General features: G+C 36.9%; 1 protein-coding gene across 1 annotated transcript in view; it reads right to left on the bottom strand.

The window, feature by feature from the left end:
- Positions 1 to 7,676, bottom strand: part of LOC148955302 (Krueppel homolog 2-like) — a 45,731-nt gene extending 38,055 nt beyond the window's left edge. Inside the window, exon 1 of the mRNA XM_089108141.1 lies at positions 7,576 to 7,676. The gene's annotated coding sequence lies outside the window, so the exon portion shown is untranslated. The remainder of the gene's footprint in view (positions 1 to 7,575) is intronic.
- Between the last annotated feature and the right edge of the window lie 7,978 nt (positions 7,677 to 15,654).

The raw sequence follows: 15,654 nt of genomic DNA, 5'->3' as shown, positions 1-15,654 counted from the left end.
TCTCCAAAGGTATAATTACTGGACCTTTCGACCGCGCTAAACAAAATGGCTATTTCAACATTTTGGGCATATGGGGGGGGGGAGGCTGGTTGCCCTCCAATCACTTTCGACTGTAAAGAAGAGCACTAGACATTGTAATTTATAATAGAAGAAGTCCTTTTCGAAGTTTTTGCAACAAATCCTTGTCTACGAAGTGCCCCGGCCTAAAACCTAAAAAAGAGCTTCCCTCCTATCACTTTGAATCTCAAAAAGGGCCCTAAAACTTATGATTATCCATCCAGTCGGTCCCCTCCAAAGTTTATACGACCACCCCTTGTTTACAAACCTTATAAGACCCCAAGGCAAAACTTAATACCCTTGCTCTGAGGCTGTTGGAGAGGGGGGGGGTTGACATCCTCAAAGACATAATTTGTGGACCTTTCAACTACGCTGAAACAAATGGCTATCTCAAAATGTTGATCGTATGTGTTTGGGGAAATGATGGATGTGTGGGGAGGCTGGTCGCCCTTCAATCACTTTCGACTATTAAAAGGGGCACTAGCCCATTCAATTTCCAGTCGAACGAGCCGTTTTTAAGTTTCTACGACAACTCCTTCTATATAAAGTTCCCTGGTCTAAAAAATAAAAAAATAAACAAAATAATAAATAATACATTGTGCCCACATCGCTCTTTACTTAGGCAGCGCTATTCCTTTGCAAATCGAGCACGACGATTCAGTACAGCTATAAGCGGGTCGGCTATATCATACTTCAGAGATATTTTCGAATTCAGAGATAATATTAGATACTCCAACTGCTTTATTGTATTTGTATCTGCACGATAAATGATAGTTTTCCACGTTGTGGTAATAACAGTGGTGGATCCAGGGGGAGCGAGGGGGCTCGCGCCCCCTAACCTAGTCTAAGTAGCGTAATTTACTTAATTAAAACAAGTTTGGGTTAATTAAAGTTGCTCCTAACACAAGTTTATCAGATAAACCTATTTTGCGCCCCCCCCCCCAAAAAAAATTCTAGATCCGCCCTTGGGTAATAAAAAATAAACAAATCATTGCATTTCATGTGGGTAAAGCGGCTAGATGGCTTAAATCTCATAACAATATATTTCAAGAAAAGGTTCTGATCTAATCCTGCATCTTATTTTAATTAAAATATTATTTCCGGAATTTATTTTTATATATGTTAATTTGATTCTTATTATTCAATTTTTTTTCAAATCAATATAAAATAATTAAGTATAAGAAACTTTTCTCATATCATCAGTGCCGTTTTTGGCCTGTTTTAGGGACTATTTTAGACCTGATTTTATTTCTAATCGTGATTATTAATATTGCCACTGATACGGAAAAAAGGTGGAAGTCCATTGATGACTTGAGTCTAGTGGAGATATGTAATAAAGATGAGTCCACCCGATCTACAGCAATCATTGAAAAATTCCTACAGGAATCAGCGTCATCAGTAATGACCGTGAATGTCAAGATTTTACTTCTTTTTTTTTTAAGTGTTCTAACCCTACTTAATGTCCTTCCGACTCTGAACAACTAATTGTAAATAAAAAAAACTACTAGGAAAGACCATCATGTCTAACCTTAACAGGAACTTAATTTTCTATGGGATATGGGTAGGGGGGGGGGACTGCCCCTCCCAGGCCTCAGTTTGCCCTTTTTGTAAATTCATTACAAAAGTACGTGTTCCATCCTCGTATCTTCTAATAATATGCTGGACAGCTTTTTGAATAGGCTACCCTTGTATAGGATTTTGCTTTAACTTTGGAACAGTCAATTGGACTTGAAAAAAAAAAAAAAATCCGAAACATGATCTTATTATTATTTCCGTGGCCTAAAAACTCTATATTCTGAATCATTAGTTAAATTTGCTTAGTTTTGCTGGAGCAAAGTAGACTGAATTTTGGAAAAAAATTGCGTAGATGCCCACAAACATCGTGATTTTTTCTATCAGATTTTGTCGACAAACTGACTCCAAAGGGTTTTTGCTGGGTCATTCCTGAAGCTGACAGAAATAACCACGAAGCATATGCGGTATGAAAGAACGCTCGTCCCGAGTTTCGTTCACGAGTAAAATGCCCTTTAATAAATTCTTTATTCGTTGTTTTTTTTACCTATATATTATATTGTCTGATAATATACATTTATGAAGCAAACCGTGATTTAGCAATAGCCATAAAAGTGTTTTTTTTTTAAGAATCAAATGACTTGATTGATTGATTTGATACCCCTTTAGCTAGGGGTATGCTGGACTTTGAGCTCATATCCCTTGCTCCTTAACTTGCGAATAAGTTAAAAAAATTCGTTGAAGTTGGAATAAAGGGTAGAAACCCAGACTGAACCCAGCAGATACATAGTTGCAATGGTGTATTTTTGTATTTAAAATCAGTGTTTGAAACCAGAACTATAAGATCATAGCTAATTAAAACTTCTAAAATCATCTCAATCCCTCTGAGCTGTGATGAAAGTATGAGATAAGATCTAGGGAGAGACGAGGTTATATTAAGTCTGAAGGAAGGGATGCAAAAGGCAGCAACTGTGCCACGTTCTTTGTATAAGCCATCAGAATATTAGATGATGGTTTTCTTCTCATTTAAAATTATCTGTTCTTTCTTATTCGAGCAATATGTTTTATCATATGGTCATAGGTGGAATTTGCATTGGAGTGGACACATTCTCCCCATGTAGTGAGTTAGCAAAAGAATCACTGTCACATAAGGCATCTTTCCATTTTTGAAATGCTGATTGATAACTTGCCCAAGCAGAAAAAACAATGACAGGTGTAGAATCATCTTCTAATAAATGGCCAGAAGCAACTCGTTGCCTACCATAACCTTGAATTTTAGACAGATCTATTATATGAAGGGTTTATTACAAATATCTATTAGTTCCGAGAACAAAGACCAGAGAGTTCTCTTAGTTCAAACTAGGAGTATATTTCTGCAGTTTCGTAAAAACATAGATGGCAGAATATCACAATGTAAGTCCCAAGAAACTGTAAAAAGGGTTTTGAAAAAAAGAAGAAAAAAGATTAATCTTAAAAGCCTAAACTAGATAGAAATGAGTAATTCTAAATCAATAGACGAAAAGAAACTGAAATGATTGCACTCTACTCAAAGCAACGTACGGTATGATTGAAAAATCACTCTGTTTTAAAATGATTATAACTTATTTCTTAACAGTTAAGTTCTTCATAAATCTAGGCTATATTGTATTCACTTTACTGAAAATTAAAATACATTATACATATGTTCACTTTTCTGACTTTATTAAACAAAAAATTATCGGAACTTTAAGGAATAAATATCAGTGTATGTATATTAAACTGACAATCCACAGTTAATCTACGTTTTTTTTTTTAGTAAAGCGCCAATTATGTTCCGGTTTTGAGAAGGCATGGAGGTTGTCAGCACTACTCGTGTTAATTTTTGCTCGTTTTGAGTTTGACTTGGTTATTCTTTTTTTGTTTCAATTTATTAATTTGGTTTCATTTATTGATTGATGGTAGTTTTACGCTTGGAAGAATATTTGACTTTATTTCTGCTCATTTTCGACTTAATAGATATCTCTTTAGTTTTCTTTGAAAAACTTCTTTTGTGGAACAAGTTTTTTAAATTAATTTCTCTTTGGTTTTTATTGACATTGTTTTTTTCGTAGAAAAAAAAAATATTGTATATCTTTACGGTTTTTTCTATAAGACTCCATACTTTGGCTGGCTATTTATGTGTTGGAAAACGTTTTGCCAATGTTTAATCCTGAAACAAATAGTATTTTTTAAATAACCTTATATCTCCTGAAGTTGACCTGAAAAATAAAATATAATATCATTCCCAGAAATTATTTTTATGCTCCTTGATAACTTGGATAATCCCAGAAAGAATTAACTCAATAACACAGTCGTTCTCGATATATCACTGAGGAATCTTATTGGCAACCATATACACAGTGCCTTTGGGTTTGGTTTTAAAGCAACATTTAGTTTTAAAGTATAATGGACCGATTACATAACTGTGGGGGGCTGACATAACAAATATCCCTAGAGACATAGTTACTGGACCATTCTATTATGTTGAACAAGATAGCTCTCTCAAAATTTTGACTTGATGTGTTTGTAAAATGAATGGGCTTGGGAGGAGGGCTGCTTGCCCTCCAATCTCTTTTGACTCTAAAAAAGGGCACTAGAACTTTTTGATTTAGTTCAATATCTGCCTAAATATTCCTCAAAAGCTTCACCTTAATGCTCTTAGCTTGAGCAGTAGCAATAGTTGTAGTAGCATTCGTAGCAGCATGCAAAAAGCACCTTTAGTTTCTTCAACACACACTGAAAGTTTAAACTTAATGCCATGAACCGTCCCTGAAGCATTTCTTATACTTCCCCTTTACAACTTGTGTGGGGATAGTGTGTTTTGATTTAGCTCCATACAGTTTCAGTATTTCCCAAAATTTTCGCGTTAATGCCCTTAGTTTTAGTAGCAACAGTAGTAGTAATAGTGGTAGTAGCAGAATTTAATAGCAGTAGCCTTAGCTGTAGTGGCAGTAGTAATAATAGAAGTAGTAATAATAGTAGCAGTAATAGTAGTATGAGTAGAAGCAGTAGCAATAGGATACTGTTCTTAAGATATTGCAGTTACATTCTTTTGACAACGTGCATACAAATGGAACATTTTGATTAAGTTTACCTCCTCCAAAACCAAATATCAAACCTAAGACATACCAAATATCCCTAGAGACATAGTTATTGGACCGTTCTACTATTCTGAACAAAATGATTGTCGAACAATTTTGAGTGGATATTTTTGGAAATGAATGGGCTCGGGAAGAGGGCTGCTTGTCCTCCAATCTCTTTTGACTCTTAAAAATGATACTAGAACGTTTTGATTTAGTTCACCATCTGCCTAAATATTCCTCGAAAGCTTCACCTTAATACTCTTAGCTTGCGTAGTAGCAATCGTTGTAGTAGCATTAGTAGCAGTATGCACAAAGCACCTTTAGATTCTTCAACACACGCTGAAAGCTTAAACGTAATACCATGAACCGTCCCAGAAGCATTTCTTATATGTCCTCTTAACAACCTGTGTGGGAATAGTGTGTTTTGATTTATCTCCATGCAATTTCAGTATTTCTCAAAATTTTCGCCTTAATACTCTTATTTTTAGTAGCAGCAGTAGTAGTAGTAGTAGTAGCAGAATTTAAGAGTAGTAGCCTTAGCTTTAGTGGCAGTAGTAACAGCAGAAGTAGTAATAATAGCGGCAGTAATAGTAGTATGAGCAGAAGCAGTAGCAATAGGGTGCTGTTCCTAAGATACTACAGTTACACCCTTTTGACAACCTGCATACAAATGAAACATTTTGATTAAGTTTACCTCCCCCCCCCCCAAAAAAAAATCCTTGTAAATTTCACATCCGTACTCTTAAGCATAGTTGTAATTGAAATCATAGTAGTAGTCTGTGTATTACTACTAGTAGTATTAATAGTAATAGCAGCACTACTAGTAGTATCAGCAGTATTAACGTATTGCCTTTACAACAAGTTGCAATAGAAGTAGTAGTTGAAGTTCTAGTAGTAGTAGTAAACGTAGCAGCGATAAAAGTGTTAGCAGTAGCGTGCACATACAGTCTTTTGATCAGATGATTTTCCCCTTTTAGCATTCTCTGAAAGTTCCAATTGAGGGGAGATTCGTTCTTTTTACAATGTGCATGCACATAGCGACGTTTGATTTAGTTCAAATTTCCCCTCAATATTGTAAATAGAGTAGTCTTGTAGCAGTAGTAGTAGTGGTAGGTTATGGTTAACCTCACAATATAAGTCCCGAGAAACTGTAAAAGGTGTTTTGAAAAAAAAAAAAAGAAGATTAATATTAAAAGCCTAAACTAGATAAAAATGAGTAATTCTAAATCAATAGAAGAAAAGAAATTGAAATGATTGCACTCTACTCGAAGCAACGTACAGTGTGATTGAAAAATCAGTCTCTGTTTTAAAATGATTATAACATTTCTTAACAGTTAAGTTCTTCATAAATCTAGGCTACATTGTATGTTGCTATAAGTCTGTTTTTTTCAGACTTATTAATAAATTAAGAGCACCAAAAAGAAGTAAAAGTGTTTAAATATAAAAAGGAACCTTGAAGAACCATCAAAGAAACACAAGGTCAGACAGGTGGAGAACACTCAAAAGCCATGCTTAGTAAGATACAAAAGATAATTGAAAATTATCGGAAAAAACTCATTGGAACAGGTCCTCTAAAGGATTCTTAAAGAACCTTATCTCCCAGAGCTAGTGAAAAATGTTTGGAAAATGTTTACTCAGAGTCCAAACCATTCAGCGAGGAGCAAGGGAATGCGGTGTCGCTTTTCATACTATAAGAAAATGCTAATCAAGACTGAAACACTTGTATCGAGTTTGTGGATATCCTGTTAGCGTTTATAAACATATTTTTGTGGGGTGATATAGTAATATATATCAATGTAAAATATAATATTTTACATTGGCGGGTGTGTGAACCATCGCAAATGCTATTACCTAGCAGATGAAGATTCTTATGTAGGCCTAATCTCAGAAAAAATTCAGAATCAACTTAATACAAAAGTATAGTTTGGAATGACTTTATTTAGCATCTTGCACTCTTTCGTCTTTCATGATACTCTGAATGGTGAGAGGCAGCAGATGGGCCATCCAAAAAATTTCCTTTTAGCAGCCATGACATGCACTTGCCGATGGCATTTTAAAAAATAAAGCAATAATCATGTTCTATATGAGGCAAAAGTAGAAAAAAGAACAATTCATACTATCACATAACATGTTGCAGCCTGGTCCACATTACTAGTTTGGGTCAAAGGTTAATTGCCACTTTTTGGAAATAAACTGAACTCTACCAAAAATGTAACCACTTTGGATTGCAGCTGAATTCAGTGTCATGGCAGCACTGCTAAAATGATACAGCAATTTACGCAAAAGCGTAAATTGCTGTATACTAAATCAGTTTTAAAGCAGTGTTTTGTAAAAATAAACAGGTCCTTAAATCGTAAGAAGTGTTGATGGTAAGAAAATTAAACAGTGACTTAAATGGTAAGAAGTAACTTTTATACCATTTTAGAAAATACTAAAGGCTATAAAACTAATCAGTATGTAAATCTTTCTATCACTCCTTTTACTGTATCAGCATGATTAAATGCTAAAGAAATATAGCATCTGAAAATTGGGAATTTGCACTAGATCTGATTGCATTCTGGCTCGGTCCCTAATGCCTGGACATAACCATAGTGTACATCTATAATAAAAACTTCGTTTATTTACATTAATTTTTTTTATCAATGGTTGTTTGACAACACAAATAAATTAAAAAGGAATAAAAATGAACAAATGTTCGCCTAGCATAGGGCTATATCAAGGCATTAGTAGGAGTGAGGTGCAATTGCAATGGTGGTAATTATCATATTTGGAAAGAACATTTAATGGCGAATCAATTGGTATATTTGTTCTCCTTTTTTTGCTTTGACTTTATTGAAAATAAAAAAAAATAAAAAAAAAAAATAAAATTTGTCTTCTGATTCTGTGTTATATCGAAAAATATTACCTGAATACCCTACTCTTAATCACTGGAATTATATTTTCAAACTCTGTGGTACAGTAGGCTAAAAGAAAAGCAGAATCAAAAATATTTAGATGAGATTCTCCTTCGGACTCCTTTTAAACTAGCTATGATAACAACGAGATTCTTACTTTATTCTTATCAGAGAGACTCTATTTGCAAACAAATAAATGTTTTTTCTGATAAAACGAGCAAGGTCTTGGTTGTTATTTCAGCTTGTTTTTTAGGGTGAATGATTCCACAAGAACCCTGTATTTGTTTAATGTTTATGCTTACTTTTAGCTAAATTGCATTCAGCTTCCTTTCCCCTAAAGTCCGAATATAGCGTTGAGCTACATTAAAAAGTTTGCTGTTTCTTTTTCAGTATAACATTCTTTTGAAATCTGGACCATAATAATAAAAAAACCAAATTATTTGCCCTGAATCAAATGAAGAAACGATTTTTTTTTTAATATTAAGATAGGTATAAGCCTAGAATTAGGGCTATTGAGAAGGAAACATGTTAAGAAAATAATTCTTAGTTAATAATAATCAGAAAAATTGTAGTTAAGTGATTTTGAAAGCAATTCTATTATACTGTAACCCCTTCTCCCCTCTAATGGAAAAATATACAGCCCAAATTGTATATTTCTGTATAAACTTAGAATTATAGCTATTGAATAGGAAACATATTAACCCTTAACTGGCAGGGTGAAAAAAAGTTACACTAACTGCAGGGTGGGGTCTGCTGGACCCCAGTTTTTAAAAATTTGAAAAAAATACCATTTTAAATGTATTGCCATTTCGCTTACTACAAACTCAGATATATCAGTTAGAAACACTAAAATACAAAAATCATCCCACTAGTCGCATTTGAGGCATAGGAACTTGGAATGTTCCATACACCCCCTTTTTCGACATGCACTGCACGTATACTTTGATTTTCAGTCCTTTCTTCGGGGGCAAATGATGCAACGATCTCTTCGGTCATTGGAACCTGAAAAAGACACTTGGGGGACATTCTCAGCGGAAAATCTTGTAATGTTGTCGATACAAAAACGTAGTTCTCGTGGGATTGTTTTAAGGGTTTCTCTGATCCTAAGTTGTGGGTTAATGAGGCATTGTCCTAACTCTATCAGCATTTTTCTTTGGATCAAGCTATTTTCTTGGGGTCTTGAGTAGCTCAGAATGACGTTGGTATTGACTCCAGCTATGTTCATGATCGTATGCCACACCGCCATGGATCGTTTTCATGTGCGGCAGCTGGTCTTGTAACTAGAACACCTTTGGTCTAGAGAGTCTACTCCACTTTTTGTTGGGTCATGATTATCTCTAGTTTACTATTCTCGTGATCAATATCTAATGAAAAGTGTATTGATGAAGCAAGAATTACTGCTTTGTTTTTCCTTGGAACAAACGACACCAGGGTCAGATGGTCTCTAATCCTGAAGATGGGTGAGTTGGGTTTTCATGTATGACTAACAAGGAAATAGGTGGGATTTATCTTTTGTTCTGTTTCACTGCGCCTGCATAGTTAATTCCCAAGGGTCTGAGCATTTTTATAAGCTCTACAAATGCGAACCAGCAGACAGATAGAATGTGGCAAATGTGGCAATAGACAGATAGAATGTCTTCAAGACCGCTAGGCATTGATTTTTCGTCCCATACTTTGTTCGGTTTTGAGGGAATGTACATCTTAAATTTGCACTGTACTCTAATTGCAACTAGCATTTCATCAAGTACTTGTCCAGTGAGTAATTTGCTTTCCAGTTAGTGACAAAGAGGTCAATAACCTCTTGGTGGGAGCTAGAGGTCCACTTCTTTCGTGGCGTGTGGGCCTATTATTGAACTAAAGACAGCTTTCAAAATCCTTGAATGGCTTCAGGCTCATCGTAGTGCGGAAAATGTCCCGCACACCTCCATCAGCTGCAAAGATGCTCTTGCAATCCTCACTGCCTGACTTGAACATTCCAAAGAGATACAGAAGGCCTAAAAAAGCTTGCATTTCTTTGAAGTCGACTGGGCATAAATATTTACATCTCTGACGCATTACGACCCCAAAGTATTACAGTTTAAAAAATCCCAGTTAAAAAAAAAAAAAAAAAAATTAGCCAGATTACAGCAGAGAGTGATAAATCAAATAACTCTTTGTTGTGTCAAATAATTCTTTGTTGTCTTTGTGTTTTTTGTAAATTGCCAAGACCAATTTTATTATTTTAAAATAAACACAATTATGGTAAAATTTTACAGGGGAACTTATTGTAATTTAGGTCTTTTTTTCTTTCTGCTTTTATTTCCCTTTTTGTTATGATATTTTGTTCCAGACTTACAAATACATTAATTTTATTTCCATCAGTTTCACTTTTTATCATTTATCAATCAAACTGTCACCATTTCTTTCTTATTCTACTATAAAACTGTCTTGGTTTCTCTAGTTTACCCAACAAATGAAACTCAGAGAGGAAAGACAATAACAAAATGAAAAATAAAATAAACAAAAGGGTGAAAAGGTGAGAATTTTGCAAGCAAGTAGCAAACCATGAAGACGAAGAAACAAGCCAATATTTCAACAAGTACCTCCACAATGTCGTCCGCAGTTCTAAACAAAAAAGAAAAAAAAAGAAAAAAGAAAACAACGAATAATGAACCTTTCGAAGTTAGCTTGACAACGACAGAACAAAAACTAAATAAGAACCAGGTTGGAATCAATGAAAAAGAAATTTACCATATTGAGTGAGCAACAGTCCTTTGTTTTGCTATAGCTTTAGCTGGTCTACAAATTCGGTCTGCATTGGATGTGCACAAAGGTTATCTCGGGTTAGACCGGGCGAAAATATTGATTGAGTCCTTCAAAATTAAATTGTTATAAATTGGGCTTAATGAAATATCTCCAGCGTCTCTATTTACTGCTAAATTTCGGTTTATGTATTTTTTTTTATCTCAATTACCTTTTTAAAAGATTGTGGTAGGCCATTTACAGTAGATATTAATGATGCCTCATCAAAAAGAACTAGATTTGGTGGATTTCCAAAAATATGCAGGGTCAATGCCGAATCAAAGTTGTCATTTTTATTTTCAAATCTCAGGGACTTATCTATTGAAATTTTGTGTTCATGCAAACGTTCACTTAGTTGTTGATATGTCCTACCAATGTAAAATTTCCCACATGAACACGGGATTCTGTAGACACCACTACCCAGTACAGGGTCAGTTTTATCTTTTTCTGAGTTGACAAAATGTTCAACTGTTTGTTCAGTTTTGAAAGAAACAGAGAGATTATGTTTTTTTTTTTAATTTTCCAAGTTTATCGCTAAGTTTTGGGATGTATGGTAAAGTGATGAAATTTTTTTTTTCTCAATTGCCGGGGTAACTGAATCAAGGGTGATGGGCTCCCTATTTTCTTGTTCATCTTTTTTAATCGTCTATCTATGATATTTTCAATAAATTTTTTTGGGTAAACATTGCAGAATAGAATATCTTTGATATATTTTAATTCAGTATTTATATGATCACGAGAACAGTTTTTTAAGACTCTGTTGACTAAAGAGATTATTTTCCCTCTTTTTACAGAAGGACGGTAATATGAAGAGAAACTTAGATATTGATCACTATGGGTTGGTGTTCTGTATATAGAAAATTCAAGGCTAGGAGTAGTATTTATAATGAAAACCTCCAAGAAAGGCAGCTTACCTGAATCTTCGAGTTCCATTGTGACCTGAAGATTCGAATCAAAAGAGTTCAAATGTGTCAAAAAATATCTTAGAAAATCTTGTCCATCTTCCCAAACAGTAAGGATAAAATCAACGAAACGAAACCAGATAGAGTGTTTTAAGTGGAAACTATTCCATCCTCGTCAAATTTTTTTCTGAGATTCGGCCTCTCTCAGGCCATTCAGCGCGTCCCCAGGTGGCGGATAGGGGAAAGTCCTGTAGATATACAGGGCACCTCCCAGTAGGGAGGCGATAACCAAGGGAGGACCCGGTCTCGGGGGGTCTTGAAATAAAGCTGGAGCACCAAAGTCTGGGGGCCATGAATTAAGGCGGAGGATGTGGGAGGCCCCTCTGATGCTCACAGTGCACGGCCCATCAGCGAATGGATACTTCCCACCATTAACCTACCTTCTCCTAGGACTGGGAAAATTACATGTGATGTAGTACGCCAGAAGGGCGCATTATCGGTAGTAGATATAGCCGGCCCCTGTTAGGGATGGAGAGGAGTGGCTTACCGCCGTCCTGAAATTAGCCAAGAAACCTTCTTTCCTATAAAATATGAAGTAAAAACGATCAAGAACGAGAACCAATACTACCGCGTCCGGGGCAACCGACGAAGTTACCGCGTCCGGGGCAACCGACGATCTGACGACCGAGAATCTCCCTTTAACAATGTTGACAACTCCAAACCCGGAGGCTATGCTTTCTCCTAAATTGATTTTATCAGTTGGAACCTTGAACGTTAGGACGCTTGGTAAACAAGGCAAAATAGATCTTGTCCTAAATGAACTAAACCGATATAAATGGGATATTATGGGACTTTCAAAAACACATCTCCCTAGCACCGGCGAAGAAAGGATCGGGAACGCTAGTCTGATAGTGGCTGGGAGAACCGATGGCGTCCATCGCCATGGTGTTGGCTTTTTGATGTCGACTAAGGCACGAAGATCCCTGATTTCCGTATCGCCTGTGTCAGAACTGTTGATTATGATACGAATGAAAGGATCACCGATCAACATCACGATCATACAAGTCTACGCTCCTAACTGCAGCAAACCAGATGAAGAGTCTGGCAATTTCTACCATTAACTGCAAAGCCTTATTGACGCAGTTCCCAAAAAAGACCTTGTTGTTGTCATTGGTGACTTCAATGCTATTGTTGGTAACGATTCTGCTGGAAATGAAGATGTTATGGGTAAATTTGGCTTTGGACGACTTAACAAGAGGGGAGAACGCATCATTGAATTTTGCAGAGACAGGATCTAGTCATTACCAATACTCACTTCAAATACAGAGAACGTCGTAAGGCGCCAGATGGAAAAACCCGTAATCTTATTGATTACATGCTCGTCTCTCGGCGGTGGAAATTATCTGTGCTAGATAGTGTCACCCTCGCAGGTGGCGATTTCTACAGCGACCATTCCCTGGTCATGTCTGCACTAAAGATACACCTGAAATCTTCCGCGAAGCTGATAAAATAGACCCACTCGTTTCAACACACCTCTTCTCAAAGACCCTCAAACTCGCCAAACCTACATCGATAAATTGTCTACTCAAATATCGGACCTTCTTTCTAATATTCCTGTAACTCTATCTAAAGAGAATATTGATAAACTGGTCACAGACTTCTCTAAGATCATCAGGAAAGTAGCGATGTCCACCCTAGGAACCAAAAAGGGTGACAAAAAGCCTTGAATAACCAACGAAATCACTTTAGTATGTGCTGAGAATCGAAAACACAATAACAGGTCAGTATGACAGAGCAGGGACAGATATAAGCAGTTGCAAAGTGCTGCAGAAAAAGCCACTTGTACAGCCCATTGCACCTACATTAAAGACAATTGCGAACAATGTGAGTCTGATTTTAAGAAAGGCGATTCACTTCATGTGATACTTATACTTCATGTATAAGAGAGTTCGTGAGCTAACAAGCAAGAAAAGCCTCAGTTATTGTGCACTGCTAGATAAAAATGGCTCTCAGATACAAAGCACAGACGGTATCCGATCGAGATGGATGGAGCATTTCAAAGAAAAGCTTAATCCTGATATCTTTCCAAACCCTGCTGAACTGGACCTCTTTCCCGTTACTGTCTCAGACCCCGGCCCACCTCCTCTCCGTTCTGAGGTCGAGGATGCCATCCAAGCGCTGAAAACTAACAAGGCCCCTGGCCCGGACGGGATACAGGCAAAACTGCTGAAAGTCCGGTGTGAATCACTTATAGATCTTTTCCACAAGATTGTATCTGGTGCCTGGCAAAAGAGTCATTTCCCAACTTCTTGGTGCGAAGCCACAATTGTTCCACTACAAAAGAAGGGGTCAAAGGCAGTATGTGATAATTACCGTCCTATTAGCCTAACAAGTCAAACTGCCAAGATCTTCACCCGAATTATACTCCGACGGATCAGGGCCGTGTCACCCTTAGTTATCCAAGAATACCAAGCCGGTTTTCGCCCTGGGAGATCGACCGTTCATCAAATTTTCACTGTTCGCCAAATTTTAGAGAAATATCTGGAATTCGGTCGCGACCTGTATCAGCTCTTCATCAACTTTAGGCAAGGATTTGACCTTATTTGGAGAAATGGCCTATGGCATATCCTCATCCATTACAGAATCCCACGAAACCTAGTAGATCTTATCAAAGATATATACTCAAAATTTGGGAGTCGCGTCATGACTAGTGAAGGTCTCACTGACAGTTTCCAGACTTCTGCAGGTGTCCTTCAAGGATGCCTTTTGTCTCCAGAGCTGTTCAACCTTTTCCTCACAGCAGTCTTATCCCTGGTGGAGACAACTTGTGGTGCACATATAGGGGGTGTTCAGATAGATAAGCTAGCCTACACCGACGATATAGACGAAATGGCTGAAAAAACCCGAGGATCTACAAGCCGTTGCTAACGACGTCTTCGAAGCCACTAGTTCTTTTGGAATGCTCATAAATGTATCAAAAACAAAGGCTATGTGCTGCTCACGAAAGCCACAGGATACAGTTAAGCCAGACCTGAAAATTAATGGAGAGAGTATCCAGTGGGTTGACGAGTTCCCTTACCTCGGTAGTCTGATCACCAGCAATAACAGTCTATAAAAAGACATTAAAAGACGTCTCGCCCTCGCGAGTTCGAGTATCAAGGCCCTTATGCCCATATGGCGAAGCAAGGATTTGTCTCTGCGGCTTAAGACACGACTTTTTGATACCCTGATCATCCCCATCGCAATCTACTAATGTGAAACATGGACACTGAAGGTATATGACAACCGTCGACTTGCAGCATTTGAAACTAAGTGCCTCCGCCGGGATCACTTACCTTGATAGAACCTCAAATGTCGAACATCTCGAGCGCCTTAAAGTACAACAAACAATTCTCATGAAGATCCAGCTCCAGCAACTTCGATGCCTCGGTCACGTTCAACGGATGAGTCGGTCCCGTCTCCCAAAAATCACCTTCGAAGGCCAAATTCACGGTTCTTGTCCTCGTGGTCGTCCCCCAAAAAGGTGGAAGGAAAACTTTGCACCTCACCGCCTCTCGGACCTTCTTCGCCTATCAGAAGACCGTGAAGCATACAAAAGGCACATCCACGCCGTTACGAAGAAAGAGACTCCAAGACGACCTTCAAGGACGGATGGGACTTAAGTCAAGTTAAGTCAAGTATTCAAAGCAGACTGTTCTATGAAATCCATGTAAAAATTTGCAAAATAAGTTTACCCAAATTGTGAGATTACCGAATTTTTGCACAAAACCAGTGAAAAAGATGTTAAGGTAAAATTAAAATAGTCACATGGACCAAGAAAGGACGTTACATCAGCTAAAGTCAAACCCAGTTTAGCTTATAAGGAAAACAAGAAGGTTTATTGTCCAGTACTTGCTCATTCAAAAGTATGCTTTAATTTATTGGTTTTCAAGAGCCAATTATAATATTCTTTATTTCTGAAAGACAAACAACCTGGTTATTTAAAAAAATACCTTTACATTAAATTCCTTAAGGCTCTAGCCTGTTATTCTTTTAAATAGCTTAAAATGAAAGTAATTTTTCTCTAAAAAGCATATAAAAATTAAACTTGGTTCGTCTGCTAAGCCACAAAAAAGTTGCACAAACTGCAGGGTGGGGTTTGTCAGACTCCAGAGCCCTATATATACGCTACTGTAAGTGATGTCAAGATGTACTTTCACCTCAGTTTAGCGGTCAACTGATCCAAAGAATACACGTTTATATCAGCCTCCTATCTATACCTGGTGGTACGAGATCGACAAAACACTGTCAGCTGGGGTCTATTAGACCCAAACCCGCCAGTTAAGGTTTAAGAAAACATTTTAAGAAAACAATCCTTAATTTATAATATGCAGAAAAATCGTGGTAACCAAATTTTGAAAGCAATTA

The sequence above is a fragment of the Artemia sp. Qi Xiang Cuo genome, chromosome 2 (assembly GCF_049724085.1).
Source record: "Artemia sp. Qi Xiang Cuo chromosome 2, ASM4972408v1, whole genome shotgun sequence".
Taxonomy (NCBI): Eukaryota; Metazoa; Arthropoda; class Branchiopoda; order Anostraca; family Artemiidae; genus Artemia; species Artemia sp. Qi Xiang Cuo.
Note: the sequence above shows the minus strand (reverse complement) of the source record. Positions and strands in the feature narration are given on the sequence as shown.